General features: G+C 36.9%; 1 protein-coding gene and 2 long non-coding RNA genes across 53 annotated transcripts in view; 2 read left to right on the top strand and 1 right to left on the bottom strand.

The window, feature by feature from the left end:
* Positions 1-17386, top strand: part of ABI2 (abl interactor 2) — a 122006-nt gene that overhangs the window by 40380 nt on the left and 64240 nt on the right. The gene's annotated exons all lie outside the window — the stretch shown is intronic.
* LOC140625621 (uncharacterized) overlaps positions 1-17386 on the bottom strand; it is a 37250-nt gene that overhangs the window by 3670 nt on the left and 16194 nt on the right. Inside the window, exon 3 of one of the 2 annotated variants that reach the window (XR_012024967.1) lies at positions 14469-14637. The exons of the other annotated variant lie outside the window; for it this stretch is intronic. This is a non-coding gene — a long non-coding RNA (uncharacterized lncRNA). Of the gene's footprint in view, positions 1-14468; positions 14638-17386 lie in introns of those variants that run through there. 2 annotated transcript variants of the gene reach the window in all.
* LOC140625622 (uncharacterized) lies at positions 6497-10324 on the top strand. Its single transcript, XR_012024969.1, has 3 exons — positions 6497-7550; positions 10068-10178; positions 10229-10324. It is a non-coding gene; the product is annotated as an uncharacterized lncRNA (long non-coding RNA).

Here is a 17386-nt window from a genome sequence, read left to right as displayed (position 1 = left end):
GTGAAATTTCTGTTCATGTCTTTTGCCCATTTCATGATTGGATTGTTTGTTTCTTTGCTGTTGAGTTTAGTAAGTTCTTTTCTTTTCTTTTCTTCTCTTCTCTTCTCTTCTCTTCTCTTCTCTTCTCTTCTCTTCTCTTCTCTTCTCTTTTCTTTTCTTTCAGATTTTATTCATAAGTGAGACAGAGAGAGAGAGGCAGAGTAGAGACGCAGGCAGAGGGAGAAGCAAGCTCCATGCAGGAAGCCCGACATGGGACTCCATCCCAGGTCTCCAGGATCACTCAATCCTGGGTCTCCAAGATCAGGCCCTGGGGTGAAGGCGGCGCTAAACCACTGAGCCACCCGGGCTGCCCAATAAGTTCTTTATAGATCTTGGATACTAGCCCTTTATCTGATATGTCATTTGCAAATATCTTCTCCCATTCTGTAGGTTGTCTTTGAGTTGTGTTGACTGTTTCTTTTACTGTGCAGAAGCTTTCTATCTTGATTAAGTCCCAGTAGTTCATTTTTGCTTTTGTTTCCCTTGCCTTCATAGATGTATCTTGCAAAAAGTTGCTGTGGCCAAGTTCAAAAAGGGTGTTGCCTATGTTCTCCTCTAGGATTTTGATGGATTCCTGTCTCACATTTAGATCTTTATTCATTTTGAGTTTATCTTTGTGTATGGTGTAAGAGAATGGTTTAGTTTCATTCTTCTGCATGTGGCTGTCCAATTTTCCCAGCACCATTTATTGAAGAGACTGTCTTTTTTTCCAGTGGATAGTCTTTCCTCCTTTGTCGAATATTAGTTCACCATAGAGTTGAGGACCCATTTCTAGGTTCTCTGTTCTGTTCCATTGATCTATGTGTCTGTTTTTGTGCCAGTACCACACTGTCTTGATCACAGCTTTGTAGTACAACTTGAAATCAGCATTGTGATGCCCCCGGCTCTGGTTTTCTTTTTCAGTGTTCTCCTGGCTATTTGGGGTCTTTTCTGATTCCACGTAAATCTTAAGATGATTTGTTCCAACTCTCTGAAGAAAGTCCATGGTGTTTTGATAGGGATTGCGTTGAATGTGTAAATTGCCCTGGGTAGCATTGATATTTTCACAATATTAATTCACCAATCCATGAGCATGGAATATTTTTCCATTTCTTTGTGTCTTCCTCAATTTCTTTCAGAAGTATTCTGTAGTTTTTAGGGTATAGATCCTTTACCTATTTGGTTAGGTTTATTCCTAGGTATCTTACGCTTTTGAGTGCAATTGTAAATGGGATTGATTTCTTAATTTCTCTTTCTTCCGTCTCATTGTTAGTGTATAGAAATGCCACTGATTTCTGGGCATTGGTTTTGTATCCTGCCACACTGCTGAACTGCTGTATGAGTTCTAGCAAGTGCTAGTAAAAGAAAATTCTTGTTCCACATTCTCTTTAGCATTTGGTGGTGTTAGTATTTGGTATTTTAGCCATTCTAATAGGTGTGTAGTGTTATCTCATTGTTTTACTTTGCAATTCCCTTGTGACAGACTTGAACCTTTTCATATGCTTAGTTGCCATCTGTTTATCTTCACTGGTGAAGTATCTGTTTAGATATTTTGGTTTTTTGAAGATTTTGTTTATTTTATTTGTGTGTGGGAGAGGAGAGAGGGGCAGAGGGAAAGACAGAATCTCAAGCAGACTCAGGACTGAGTACCGAGCCTGGTGTGGGGCTCAGTCCCACGATTGTGAGATCATGACCTGAGCTAAAACTAGGAGTTGGACACTCAAGCAACTGGGCCACTCAGGCACCTATGATCTTTTATTTTTTTAAAAAAGAAATTTGATTGTTTACTTATTCTTGAGGTTTTTTTTTTTTTTTTTTTTTGGTCTTTAAGAAGGCTCTACACCCAGCTGGGGCTTGAACTCATGACCCTGACATCCAGAGTCACGTGCTCTACCAACAGCCAGTCAGGTGTTCCTATATTCTTGAGTTTTAAGAGTTCCTTACACATTTCAGATGGCAGTCTTTTATCAGATGTGTCTTGTAAAATTTTTTTCTCAGTTTGTGGCATATTTTTTCAACGTAACTTTTTTTTCCCCAGGGTTTCACAGCGTAACTTTTTTACAGAGTTGAAGTTTTAACTTTTCTGTCTCAAATTTGTTTTTATATTTATGTCTTTCACTCTCTTGGGTATAGATTTTTATTTCCATTTTAAAATGTCATTTTATAAATTAAAACATTTTGTGATATAACACTTATGGAGATCATGGTTGTCTTTTTGACCATTGCTTTCTTTATATTTAGCAGAATTTCTCCATCTAAAGCTCAGATAACATGGCGATGCCTGGGTGGCTCAGCGGCTTAGCACCTGCCTTTGGCCCAGGGCCTGATCCTGGAGTCCTGGGATCAAGTCCCGCGTTGGGCTCCCTGCATGGAGCCTGCTTCTCCCTCCGCCTGTGTCTCTGCCTCTCTCTCTCTCTCTCTGTCTCATGAATAAATACATAAAATCTTTGAAAAGAAAAAAAAAAAAGATCAGATAACATAAAAGGGGCTGTCATTTCTTTTGAGCTCTTCCATTGTGCCAAGTTCTGTGCTGCGTTTATGGCATGCATGATGTTGTTTAATTTTCCGTCTTCTTCGCTCTCTATTTCTGTCATGTCCTATCTGTCTTTCCTTATTTCCCAAACCTGTCTTCTTTATTTTTATTTGATTACACTGCCTCATACTACAGAGATTAAAACCACTTACTAAATCTTCTTCATGTTTCCACCTTAACAAACCTTATACCTGCAGCGACTTTCTCCTTTTTTGTCTTTTTTTGTTAAAAGAACTATCTTCTTTCTGTCAAAGACCAGTTGCTCCATTTGAACTGTTTCTTATGTAAATACATGAGAAATACATGTTCCTTTGCTTTAACTCTCTTCTTCAAATGTTCCTGTCTCACTGGAACATTTATCTCAGCATGCAAACATGCTCTATCATCTCCCATCTTTTTTTGTTTTGTTTTTAGATTTTTATTTATTAAGCCAGATGTGGGGCTCAATCCCAGGACTCCAGGATCCTGACCTGAGTTGAAGGAAGATGCTTAACTGACTGAGCTACTCAGATCATCTCCCATCTTAGACTTTTTTCTAACCCTATATTCTCTTCTAGCTGTGCTCTCATTTTTTTGATTCCCTATATGAACAGACATTTTTGAAGGTTTATCTACCTGTGCTTCCTTTAATCCTAACATTCATGTTAATCTGGTTTCTATAGTACTATTAAACAGAAATGCCTTTTTTTCATATTCATCAAATGATCCCATATTGCCACAGCCATTCACTGGATGCTTTTCTGGCTTCATCTTTTCTTGACTTCTCAGTAGCATTGACCATGTCTTCCTTCTTGAAAGTATCTTCTCTTGGTTTCTATAATATTGCTTTCTTTGGTGTTTTACCTCATTTGTCCTTGACAGATTCTTTACTTTCTATATTATCTAGTCTCTGAAGGTTGAGTTCTGAAGGATAGTTCCTAGTCATCATCTATTCTCTTTATTCTCTACACCTCATTCTTTTCATTTTGTTTAAATTTTTTTTTGGTACCAGTACTTCATATTTCACACTGTTTATAGGTAGTGTTGGGGATACAAGGGTGCTTTGCATTTCCATGCTTTTAAATAGTGTGTATTTTTTCATTTTCTTTTTTTTTAAGATTTTATATATATATTCATGAGAGAGACAGAGGCAGACACAGGCAGAGAGAGAAGCAGGCTCCATGCAAGGAGCCCGATGGGGGACTGGATCCCAGGACTCCAGGATCACGCCCTGGGCCAAAGGCAGGTGCCAAACTGCTGAGCCACCCAGGGACCCTATTTTTCCTTTTCTTCTAAATTTCTTGACATCTGTCCCAAATAGGTTCCCACTGCTTTTCGATTTTCTTAGAGACAACTCAGATTCAACATGATTCTAGTAATGCATAAGTAGGAACAGACTTAAGGATTTAGCTGTATATCCTTTGAAAATAGAGACTAGTGATAAATAGTATTTGTGGAGGTGAGACCTTACATGTAATTGTGAAATTCTTACCTTTGAGATAGCAAAGGCTTCTTTGTCAATTTTGATGAGTTCTGTCTTGTAGATAATGTGTGTACTTGTGTAGTAAGCCATTTGTGTCTCCTTCAGTATTTTCTTAATGTATTATGGTTAAGTGCAGTGCCAACATCATAATAGTGAAGCTTCACTAGGAAGTAAAAGTATTTTTTGTTGATTTTATTATCAGAAATAGAAGAAATTGTCGCTGCTTGTTGATAGGGGAAGTGTGTTCATGCTATTGAGTTCATTGTTACTAAACACCCTTTTCCTGTAGCTAATGAAAGATCTTAGTAATGACTATATTTTGGGGATATAGGTATTTTTTAATTCTAACTGAAAACATTTGGAAGAAGTAATGGCTGTATTTTGCAGAAGAACAATTCTAAAGTGTAGTCTCAAAAAAATGAACATTCTTGGTTTGGTTTTATTTATTTTTATTTTAAAAAGATTTTATTTATATATTCATGAGAGTCACACACAGGGAGAGAGAGGCAGAGACAGAAGCAGGCTCCACGCAGGAAGCCCGACGTGGGACTCGATCCTGGGACTACAGGATCACGCCCTGAACCAAAGGCAGGCGCCAAACCGCTGAGCCACCCAGGGATCCCCCCCTTAGTTTGGTTTTAAAATAGGATTATCCTGGATTGTACTTTGGAGTGGCATTGATCCAGAGGTCTGAAAATGACTCTGAAAGTTCCAATTGTAGAGTTTAAAAAAATTGATAAAACCAAATGATCTACCATGAATTCACAAAGTTCATTCTCAGTTGATCCCATTATTATAACCTAAAGGACATGTATTTAAAAATACTTCTGTATTAGGCCATTAAGAAATTATCATTCTATCACCATTTGTTTTGTTTAGTGGTTTTTATTGTGATAAATATACATATTCTCCAATTAACCATTTGGAATTAAAATTCTCCATTTTAACCATTTTTAATTGTGCGAGTCAGTCGCATTAAGTACATTCACAGTGTTGTCCAACCATTATCACTTTCCATCTTCAGAACTTTTTCATTATTCCACACAAACTCTGTATCCATTAAATAATAGTCCCCCTCTCCTTCTCTCCTTTACTACACTTTATCTGTATGAATATGCCTATTCTAGGTACTTTATATAAGTGGAATCATAGCATTGGTCTTTGACATCTTGCTTATTTCACTTAGGTTTTCAAGGTTTATCCACATCATGGAATGTACCGGACTTTTTTTCTTTTTTAGGTTTAATTATATCCCATTGTAACCACCAAATTTTATTTTATTATTATTATTTTTTAAAAGATTTTATTTATTTATTCTTGAGTACACAGAGAGAGAGGCAGAGACACAGGCAGGGGGGAAGCAGGCTCCATGCAGGGAGTCCGAGGCAGGACTTGATCCCAGGACTCCAGGATCATTCATGTACTGGGCCGAAGGCAGGCGCCAAAACACTGACCCACCTGGGAATCCCCACCACCAAATTTTATTATCCATTCGTCTGTGGAGGGACATGTAGGTTATCTCTACCTTTTCACTATTGTAAGCAATGCTGCTATGGACATTGGTGTACAGGTATCTTTTTCAGTACCTGATTCAAATCTTTTTGGTATATACCTAGAAGTGGGATTACTGGATCATATTGTAATTCTCTGTTTAACTCTTTGAGAAACTGCCAAACTGTTTTCCAGTTTCCACACCATTTTATGTTTCTACCAGCAGTGCACAAGGGTTCCATTTTTTGTTTGTTTGTTTGTTTCCCTGTCAGGATTGTTTTCTGTTTTTATTTTATTTATTTATTTATTTTGTAATAGCCATTCGAAATATGTATGGAGTAGTATCAAGTGGTTTTGGTTTGCATTTTTCTAATGATGTGATGTTGCACATGTTTTTATGTACTTTTTGGCCATTTGTTTATCTTTGGAGAAATAGCTACTGAATGTTTTACTCATTTTCTTATTGAGTCTTTTTTTGTCATTGAGTTACAGGAGTTCTTTATATATTCTGGCTATTGAACCCTTATCAGATACATGATTTGCAAATATTTTCTCCCATTCCATGAGTTGTCTTTTCACTGCCTTGATAGGATCCTTTGCACAAAAGTTAATTTTTTTGAAGTCGATTTTATCTGCTTTTTCTTTTGTTGCCTGTGCTTTTAATGTCATTTGTCACCTTTTAAAATTTATGTTCGCTTAGTGCACATATGACATTTAAAAATGTTTCAAAAGAAAAAAGTTACTCTTCCATTACCCTGACATTTTAATGGATGTAAATTTTCCCATTGCCCTTATGCATGTTTTTATATACTTAAATGCCTACTATGTTTTCTTTATAGTCATTTATAGATTTTTTTCATGATTAAAAGAAGATAATGAGGTAATATATAACAATGCAGTAACAAGTATTAATGTTACATAATATAACATATTAACATTTTTAATGACTGCATAATAGGTTTGCTTAATTTATTTTTACAGATGGAGGTTGTTCCTTTTTTTTGTTGTTATTTCTAACAATAAGCTTATTTTTTAGTGCAACCCTATTCTTAATTTAGGAAAATATAACAGTATTGGAATCTAGCACATTTTACCATAAGTATGTACCGACAAGTTCAGTATTACTGTAACTTTAAGAGTCTTTGGCATCCTTGATGTGAGCTTTTCTTTCTTCATCTGTCAAAACAAGATGATCACAAAGCATATTCAAACTGTGTGGGCATATTTTTTAAAACTTGTTTTTCTTGTTAATTACTTGGTAAAAATGGTACTTTTTTTTTCATTTCCCCTTCCCTCCATTTGTATAGCTGAATATTTTCCCACGTTCATATCTCTCTTGTGTTCCTTTTTTGTCTATGTTTATCTAATTATGTTTTACTGTTTTTCACTATGACATGTATGACTCATTCTAATTTGAATACTGTACTATCATTTTTTTTTTAAGACTGCCTTCTCCATCTAGGAATCTGGAAGCAAAACATGAATATATTCTTTCGTAGGCATTATAGAGATTAATAGTTGAATAAATCTGAAGGCATAAGTATCTATTTCCAATGCTTCATATGCTCCTTCGACGAAACCTTTCTATTTGCATGTAATGACTGTCATATATTTTAGAATCTATTACTTGAATTTCAAAAATTTAGTGGTAGTGTATTTCTTTCAAATTTGGTTTAGTTATGAGATTTGTTGGGATTTAGAGTTGAAAGCTCAGTAAATAGGTGTTCTAAGAATACTCCCCTCAGTCCCATTATTGAGTCAGATACTATGACTCATCTGTGAGCTAAGTACGGTAATTACACATGTGATATATTTTTAAAATTTTATTTATTAATTTTTAGAGAATGCATATGTGAGAGGAGGGAGGAGCAGAGGGAAAGAAGTAGACTCTGCTTGAGCAAGCCTGACACAGGGCTAGATCCCAGGACTTGGAGATTATGACCTGAGCCGAAACCAAGAATTGGATGCTCAACTGACTGAGCCAGGTGCCCCAGGGCTGAAAAATTCTTGAGAGAACATGGATTCATTTTGCTGTCCTACTGCATAGTAGGTTATGTGTTATGTAATATGTGTTCAATGGATAAGAGTTTATTGAAATAAACTTAATCATGGAGGGTCTAGAAGGAATTGTTTAATACTTTATTATTTTTTAAAGATTTATTTATTTATTTATTTATTTATTTATTTATTTATTTATTTATGAGAGAGAGAGAGAGAGAGAGAGAGAGAGAGGCAGAGACACGGGAAGAGGGAGAAGCAAGCTCCATGCCGGGAGCCTGACGTGGGACTTGATCCCGGGACTCCAGGATCACGCCCTGGGCCAAAGGCAGGCGCTAAACCACTGAGCCACCCAGGGATCCCCATATTGTTTAATACTTTAGATGGGCTAACTTTTAATGGGAACTAAGTACGGACACTTTATCTAACTGGTTATATTTATAGTCACAACAAAAATAATTATATATTTTCCAGATAGTGTAATGCACTGGACTAGACTAGGCAAGAGATTTAGTGCTTGGGAAAAGAAAGAAACAGACAGTAGATCTCAAGGGTGTTACCTGTGGAGGAGAATTCTCTCCTGCATATTCCCACTCATACTCCCAGAATACTATAATTCTGTTCCTGCCCCCTCCCCATTATCTATACACATATATCTGACAAATCTGTGATTCTATTTAGTAGAAATAGAAAGAAAAAGTAATAGTAGGAACCTGATGATAATGATACTACAGTTTGGAGCAGCTCTAGAGGGTGTAAAGCTCTTATTCTTTTTATTTCCAAGTATCAATCCCAGAAGACCGAATTGAAAAGTTAAGTTTAAATTTTTTTCTTAGGGGTATACGATAACCATGAATAGCCTGGATTGTGCCAAACGTTATCCTTATATCACTTCTTCTACCCCATCCTCACTCTCACTGGTGAAGAAGTAACCATTATTTTCTGGAACCTTAAGGTAGATACAGTTCAATAAATAATATGTAACTTCTGTGTATAATGTGATATGAAGATACATAAGACATAGTGCTTACCATCAAGGGCTTGCCACTAGGGGGTGTGTGGTGGTTTGGGTCAATGAAACATGCACATATAAGATATGTGCTGTAAATCTGACAAAATGCTGTAGGAATTCTCAATTAAAAATAATGAATATCATAATCAGGAATGATTACCTTGAAGAGGCAGAGGTAGGTTGTTGGTAAAGTTGATGTGTTACAAATGAAGTAATAGTCAAAGGTACAGAGGTAAGAAATAATGACCTGTGTTTTCAGAACCATGAATCTCATTAGGCTATAATCTAAAGGGTCCTAGTAGGGTTGAATGGGAGATAAATTCTAGACCATATTAAGGGAGGCTGTAAGTGGTAAGTAGAGGAGTTTATATATAGCAGTAGGTAGCAGAAAGTGGTGGGGGGTTTCAGGACCGATTTACAAAGATTAATCTTCAGGACAATCTTCAGATTGTAAGATACTACCAACTGACCTGGAAGCTAGTATAAGTAGTACTAGTAAGATATAATGAGGACCTGAAGTAGAATGTAGGCAGTGGAACTGAAAGAGTGCAGACATGGTTAGAATTTAAGTATATTGGCAATTGATAAGGTACAGGATACAGAGAGTTGGAAAGTATCTTAGAGGATAGAGTAATGATGATATGAACAGAATTAGGAGGAAGTGGTTTTGGGGAAGGTAATGAGTTGTGGGTACATTGAGCTTTTAATATACAGATGAGATACTGTGTAAACAAAAATAAGGGTTTGGGAGAGATGTGAGGTAAGCTATACATAGATACTAAAATTCTGTGCTTGGAATTGATACCTGAGGAAGGAATGAAGTTTCATTCTAAAGAGTGAAAGTATAGCAAGAAGACAAGTAGTTTGAAGACAGAACAGGAACATCTCCATGTAGAAAGTAATTGGTATCATGAAGGAAAGTCAAGAGATAGCAAGGTTGGAAGATTAATAACTGCATAATATGGACCTGCCAAGGAGGTTACTATTCTGTATAAGAAGCTGTCTTCAGGGCACCTGGGTGGCTCAGTGGTTGAGCATCTGACTTTAGCTCTGGTCGTGATCTTGGGATCGAGTCCCACATCAGGCTCCCCAAGGGGAACCTGCTTCTCCTTCTGCCTATGTCTTCACCTCTGTCTCTGTGTCTTTCATGAATAAATAATTAAAATCTTAAAAATCTGTCTTCATAGGACTACTTGTATTTACCAGAGCATACATCGTGTTTTTTTCAAATCTATGATATTTTTTTCTCTTATCTAAATGATTTTTTTCTTTCAGTAACTTAATCTTATTTAAGTTGGAGTATTAAATAGCTCGGTTGAGGGCAGCCCAGGTGGCTCAGCAGTTTAGCGCTGCCTTCAGCCCAGGGCCTGATCTGGAGACTGGGGATCCAGTCCCACGTCAGGCTGGCTCCCTGCATGGAGCCTGCCTCTCCCTCTGCCTGTGTCTCTGCCTGTCTCACTCTCTCTGTGTCTCTCATGTCTTCTAGGTTAAAGACAAAGTAGAAATTTTAGTATCAGTTTTACTGAAATAATGTCTGTTTACATTTATTCCAGTCTTTATTGAACATTTATGGGGGAAAAAAATCTCAAACTTGCCGCTGAAGTGAGCACAAAAATCTTAAACGCCTGGGTGGCTCAGCGGTTGAGCATCTGCTTTCGGCCTAGGTCGTGATCCGGGATCGAGCTCAGCGGTTGAGCATCTGCTTTCGGCCTAGGTCGTGATCCGGGATCGAGTCCCGCATCGGGGTCCCTGCATGGAGCCTGCTTCTCCCTCTGCCTGTGTCTCTGCCTCTTCTCTCTCTCTCTATGTCTCTCATGAATAAATAAATAAAATCTTAAATAAAAAAAAAAAGAATATCGGCTCTTGTTATACTAGATTCTTATAAAACCATAATGTTCTTGGATCAACTTATCCATAGTGTAGATGTGCAGCAACCTCAACCTTTTCTAAGTTCATTTTGAACTTAGAAATAAATAAAAAACTTTTGAGCCCCAAATAACTGTTTCAATAAGCATGCAAATGTAAAATACATTTCAGAAATATTTTAATAAATTGTTTTGGAACTTTTATGCCTTACAAATATTCCTTAGAATTGACTAGGACAAAACACTTAATTTTATTTTTTTGTTCTTTTGTATTAATTCATGTGTTGCAGGTAAAAAAAAAGTAATAGCTTTATTTTTTTCCTGACAAGGCAAGTAATACTTCCCTGAAGTTAAAAAAAAAAAAAAAAAAAAAAAAAAGGCAAAAACAAAAAACTGGACCATATTTAAAAGTTTTGTTAAAAGACCCAAATAAATTGTATTCCCAGTATTCAGAGAAAGCTTATGTTAACATTTTGGCACTTATTTTTGTTTTTTTTTTCTTGTGCTCATATTTACTTACACATAATAGGCACCTATAGGATTAGGATGATTAGTGTTGTTGCTTTGTAACCAGCTCTTTTGCAGTTAGTGATTTTGTAGCTGTATTTCCATCTCAGTACATAGCAGCACTGTTTTCATTACTACATGAATGTACTATAGAAATGCATTGTGTAATCAGTCTCATGTTTTTTCTCTTTTGTCATTTGCTGTGTCAGTGAACAGCCTTGTCTGTGCCTTTTTCGTATTTGATTATTTTTCTAAAATAGAATTAGAGCTATAAATGTAGTAGAGGTTTTTTGTGTTTTTTGTTTGTTTTAGATTTTATATTTATTTATTCATGAGAGACATACAGAGAGAGAGAGAGAGGTAGAGACATAGGCAGAGGGAGGCTCCATTCAGGGAGCCCGATGTGGGACTTGATCCTGGGACCCCAGGATCACGCCCAGAGCCGAAGGCAGACACTTAACTGCTGAAGCCACCTAGGAATCCCAGTGTAATGGAACTTATATAAACTCAGACTAGAATTGAGACCCTTGGACGAGAGGTATGTTTTTAGGATAAATTATGGCCTGATAAAGGCTCATTGTGTCAGACATAGGTGTATCAGATTATTGTTAGTTGATCATATGCTGAAGTGGTTCCAGAATTGCTATATTGAAGGACTGGAGGGATGGCTTTATATTTGAAAATGTATATTCTTAACATTCAAATTGAGCGGTGGAGAATCTTATAGAGGAGGTGGTGAGGATGGCTCTCTCAAAAGATGCCCATTAGAAATAACTGGGGCTAACGTTAATGCTTAAATAAAAATTATTGGTTTCTGAGTAAGTTCTGATTCCAGTATTATAATCTCATAACTTAGAAACCAAGACAGAATGAGCTTTTTACAAATTAAGAAGAAAAAATATATATGGTTGTTTATATAAAGAGTTGTTTATATATAGGGTGTTTATCCTATGAAAAAATTACTCCTGTCCCTCCCCATTGTGAACCTGTTTTTTTTTTTTAAATTAATTAATTAATTTATTTATGATAGTCACAGAGAGAGAGAGAGAGGCAGAGACACAGGCAGAGGGAGAAGCAGGCTCCATGCACCGGGAGCCCAACGTGGGATTCGATCCCAGGTCTCCAGGATCGCGACCTGGGCCAATGGCAGGCGCCAAACCGCTGCGCCAACCAGGGATCCCATGTGAACTTGTTTTGGTTTTTAATGCAAAGTAATAATGATGTAAAATTTCCTGACATTGTTATTTGAAGATTAATAGGGAGTAGAGTTTCTTTCACTTAAGACTTGTCATAAAATTATTTACGTAATTAAAAAGATACGTATAATACAAGTAATCTGTGGGAATTTTACTTTTCTGAATCAGCTGTGTATGTTAATTCAGTTTTTTTCTTCATTATAAATCTATCTATGCACTTGACATAATTGACATTGTTTTCAACCTGCCATTTTCCTCATACTATCTATCATATTTTCCTTATTTCACTGTACTTTGTTTTTATTTACCTTGTTTAACTCACTTTAATAATTTATGTGAATCTTCTCTCATAATAGATCCTTGAGAGAGCAGTTAAGATGTTTTAAAATTCCTCAACTGTGAGCTCAATGTCTTACATATATGGTAGATGTGTTACAGTAAACTTTTTTCTTTTTTTGTAGCAGTGGCCCCACAGCTCTCCTTCTTTGTATCATTTGTCCTCAGCATTTGTTTCTATATGTCATTTTTTGTTATTTTTGTTTCACACAGTTTACGGGAACCAGATTTTTGCCTCTTCTATTTAAAGATATATTTATTTATTTGAGAGAGAAAGCACAAGAGCCTGAGTGGGAGTGGGGAGGGGGGGCAGAGAGAGAGAATCAGGGCAGCCTGGGTCGCTCAGCAGTTTAGTGCTGCCTTTGGCCCAGGGTGTGATCCTGGAGACCCGGGATTGAGTTCCGTGTCAGGCTACCTGCATGGAGCCTGCTTCTGCCTGTGTCTGTGCCCCTCTCTCTCTCTCTCTGTGTCTCTCATGAATAAATAAAATCTTAAAAAAAAAGAAAGAGAGAGAGACAGAGTGTGTCTTTCAAACAGACTCTCTGCTGAGTGCAGAACCTGACTCTGGACTCAGTCTTATGACCTATGAAATCATGAGCTGAGCTGGAACCAAGAATTGAATGCTCAACTGACTGAGCCACCCAGGTGCCCCATGATTTTTTTGCCTTTTTTTTTTTTTTTTTTTTTAGATTTTTATTTATTTATTCACGAAGGACACAGAGAGCGGCAGAGGGAGAAGCAGGCTCCATGCAGGAAGCCCGATGCAGGACTCGATCCCAGGACTCTAGGATCACGCCCTGGGCCAAAGGCAGATGCTCAACTGCAGAGCCACCCAGGTGTCCCGATTTTTTGCCTTTTTGTTTTTTTAAAGCCTACTTTTTTTTTTTTTTTTAACACTTTTTAAAAAAGATTTTATTTATTTATTCATGAGAGACAGAGAGAGAGAGGCAGAGACACAGGCAGAGGGAGAAGCAGGCTCCATGTTGGGAGCCTAATGTGGGACTCAATCCCAGGACTCCAGGATCATGCCCTGGGCCAAAGGCAGATGCTAAACTGCTCAGCCACCCAGGGATGCCCCCCTCCCTCCTTTTTTTAAGATTTCATTTATTCATTCATGAAAGACGTATAGAGAGAGGCAGAGACATAGGCAGAGGGAGAAGCAGGCTCCCTGTGTGGAGCCTGATGTGGGACTTGATCCCAGGACTCTAGGATCATGACCTGAGCCAAAGGCAGATGCTCAACCACTGAGTCACCTAGGTGCCCCTTTGCCTCTTCTATTAATGAAAATAGTTACTAAACTGTCTTACAGGGCAGCCCCGGTGGCGCAGCGGTTTAGCACTCCTGCAGCCCAGGGCGTGATCCTGGAGACCCTGGATCGAGTCCCACGTCGGGCTCTGCATGGAGCCTGCTTCTCCCTCTGCCTGTGTCTCTGCCTCTCTCTCTCTCTCTGTGTCTCTATGAATAAATAAATAAAATCTTTTAAAAAAAAACTGTCTTACACAAAACTGAATTTTGTATAAGAATGAGTATCATAGATAAATGAATTGTTTCTAGTTTACTGAATTATTTTGTGGGAATAACATTCTGTTATTCTGTGAGAAAAAAATATCTCCCTTAGTCTACATGTGTCCTCCCTTAGTCTACATAAGGGCTATTACATTAATGTTTACAGGACTATATTTGCATTCTTTTTTCATATTTACATATGAACTGACATAGTAAATTTTTTTTTAAGATTTTATTCACCTATTTTAGAGAGAGAGAGAGAGAGTATGAGCTAGGGGAGGGTCTTAGGGAGAGGGAGAGAAATTCTAAGCAGGCTCCTTGTCCAGACACAGAGCCCAATGCGGTGCTTGATTTCAGGACCCTGAGATCATGACCTGAGCTGAAATCAAGAGTTGGGTACTTAACTGACTGAGCCACCCAGGTGGCTGACATAGTAAATCTTAGGCTTGAGTAAAGGACAAACCTATTGATTGATTGACATACCCGCCTCTTTTTTTTTGTTTTTTTTTTTTTAAGATTTATTTATTTGAAAGAGAGGGCACGGGATGGTGGGAGGGGCAGAGGGAGGGGGAGAGAGAATCCCAGGCCGCTCTGCAGCAAGAGTGGAGCCCGATGCGGGGCTCCATTCCATGACACTGAAATCATGACTCCAGGGGAAATCAAGAGTCAGAGGCTCAACTGACTGAACAACCCAGGTACTCCAAGGACAAACCCTTTAAATGAAAAGAAAGAAATCTGCCTGTGTTAACTTATTTTGAAAAGTACATTTAATTTTTATGCTAATGTTTAATGTTCAAACATAAAATTGCATATAAATTATTTATGATTACACCTCTCTTGTAACACTATAAATATGTAATTTATAAGCAAAACAAAACTACTGAATAAATAAAGTATAAGTCAGAAACAGTAATGTCATGGATTATATTTTGCCAAAACTCAGTTGTCCTTGAAATTTGAATATGGTGGTGGTCGTTTACCAATTCTTTTGAGCAGTATTATAGAGCGTACGATGGACTGGCCCTGTGGCAGTTCCTTGGAGTGACTTAAGTCTCCTAGTTCTTTAAGCAATTGCAAACGCTTTATTTGTTTATTTTTTATTTTTAAAAAAGATTTTATTTATTCATTCATGAGAGACAGAGAGAGGGAGAGAAGCAGAGACACAGGCAGAGGGAGAAGCAGGCTCCATGCAAGGAGCCTGATGCAAGACTCAATGGGTCTCCAGGATCACGCCCTGGGCCAAAGGCAGGCACTAAACCACTGAGCCACCCAGGGATCCTAATTGCAAACTCTTTTTAAAAACTTATATTTGTTTGTACAGTACAGTGTAATGTATATTTGGTCATTGTTTGATGTGAATGCATTATTTATATATTAAGTTGGTTTTAACCAACCTATCTTCCTAAAATGGCTATACCATTTTGAATTCCTACCAGCAGTGAATGAGAGAATTTCTAGTATTCCACATCCTTATTGATATTTGGTGTTACCAGTGTTCTAGATTTTGGCTATTCTGATAGGTGGGTAGTAGTATCACATTGTTGTTTTAAGTTGCATTTATCTCTCTGATGGCATATGATACGGAGCAGTTTTTCATGTGCTTATTTGCCATCTGTATATCTTCTATGATGAGGTGTCTGTGAATATCTTTGCCCATATTTTAATTGAATTTTTCCTATTGACTTTTAAAAGAGTTTGTATATTTTGTTTTTTTAAAAAGATTTTGTATATATATTTATTTGAGAGAGAGAGAGCATGAGCAGTGGGGGAGGGGCAGCGGGAGGGGGACAAGCAGGCTGCCCACTGAGTGTGAAGCTCGATCCCAGGACCCCAAGATCATGACCTGAGCCAAAGTCAGATGCTTAACTGACTGAGCCACCCTGGTGCCCCTTGTTTATATGATACATTTTGGATAGCAGTCCTTTATCAGATGTGTCTTTTGTATATTTTCTTTGAGTTTGTGACTTGTCTTCTCATTTCTCTTGACATTGTCTTTTGTAGAGCAGAAGTTTTTGTTTTGTTTGTTTTTTTTTTAGAAGTTTTTAATTTTAATGAAGTCTAGCATATAAATTATTTCTTTCATGGATCATGCCTTTGATTCTATATCTGAAAAGTCATTGCCATACCCAAGGTCACCCCAATATGGGTGTTATGTTCTAGTAGTTTCATAGTTTTTCAGTTTACTTTTATGTCTGTAGTCCATTTTTAGTTAATTTTTGTGAAGAATATAAGCTCTATGTATAGATCCTTTTTTTTTTTTTTTTTGCATTTAGCTGTCCAGTTTTTCCAGCACCAGTTGTTGAATAGATTGTCTTTGCTCTATTTATTACCTTTTTTCCTTTGTTGAAGACCAGCTGACTATTTTGATGTGGGTCTATTTCTAGGCTCTCCTTTTCCTTGGAACTTTTTTGTCTGTTCTTTCACCTGTACCATAGTCTTGATTACTATAGCTGTAGAGTAAATCTTGAAGTTGACTAGTGTTAGTCTTCCAACTCTTGTTCTCCTTCAATGTTGTATTGCCTCTTCTGTATCTTTTGCCTCCCCTTAAACATTTTAGAATCAGTTTGTCAATATACACAAAATAATTTGCTGATATTTTGTTTGGGATTGCACTGACTCTATATTTCTGTTTGGGAAGAGTAGACATCTTGACAGTATTGAGTCTTCTTATCCATATATGGACTGCTTTTCCATTTATTTAGTCGTTTGATTTTGTTCATCAGAGTTTTGCCGTGTTCCTGATATAGATCATACACATATTTTATTAGAGCTATACTTAAGTGTTTTATATTTTTGATTATTAATGTAAATAGTATTGTGTTTTTAATGTCAGATTCCACTTGCTCATTGCTGGAAAACAGTTGACTTTTGTATATTAACCTTGTATCCTACTATTGTAATCTCTTATTACTCCAAGAGTTTTTTTGTCAGTTCTTTTCGATTTCTCTATAGGCGATCATGTCATCTGTGTCATCTTCTCTCAGAGGGTTCCAAGAATAATTTTTTTCTTTCAGTACGTTAGAAACCATTTAGTTTTATTAAATAAAATATATTAAGTTCACACAGTGTGAATAAAGCATTTCAAAATCCACTACCTGCTCCCTGGTCAAAAAACAACTTACAAGCAATCAAGAAGCATTCTTGTTCTTATGATAATGATCTGAGAGTTGTGCTAACTTTGGTTTTCAAAACTGAGACCAATTATTTATTAAGCATGGACGTACAATAAATATATACCTTTTAGGAAAGAGTTAGCAATACTTTGATATTTGTGAAGATTTTTTTTTTGTTTCAGTCTCATCAGCTGATATTCATGACTTTTATATGTTCAAAACTTCATGACTTGATTGCTATTAGGAAGATACATCAGGATTTTAATGGATTGCCAGGTTTTTTTTCCTAAAGAGCAATTGATACAGCAATATATTTATAAAATTTAGAGTGTTCATTTGCTACTTCAAT

The sequence above is a fragment of the Canis lupus genome, chromosome 36, assembly GCF_048164855.1.
Source record: "Canis lupus baileyi chromosome 36, mCanLup2.hap1, whole genome shotgun sequence".
In the NCBI taxonomy this organism is placed as follows: Eukaryota; Metazoa; Chordata; class Mammalia; order Carnivora; family Canidae; genus Canis; species Canis lupus.
Note: the sequence above shows the minus strand (reverse complement) of the source record. Positions and strands in the feature narration are given on the sequence as shown.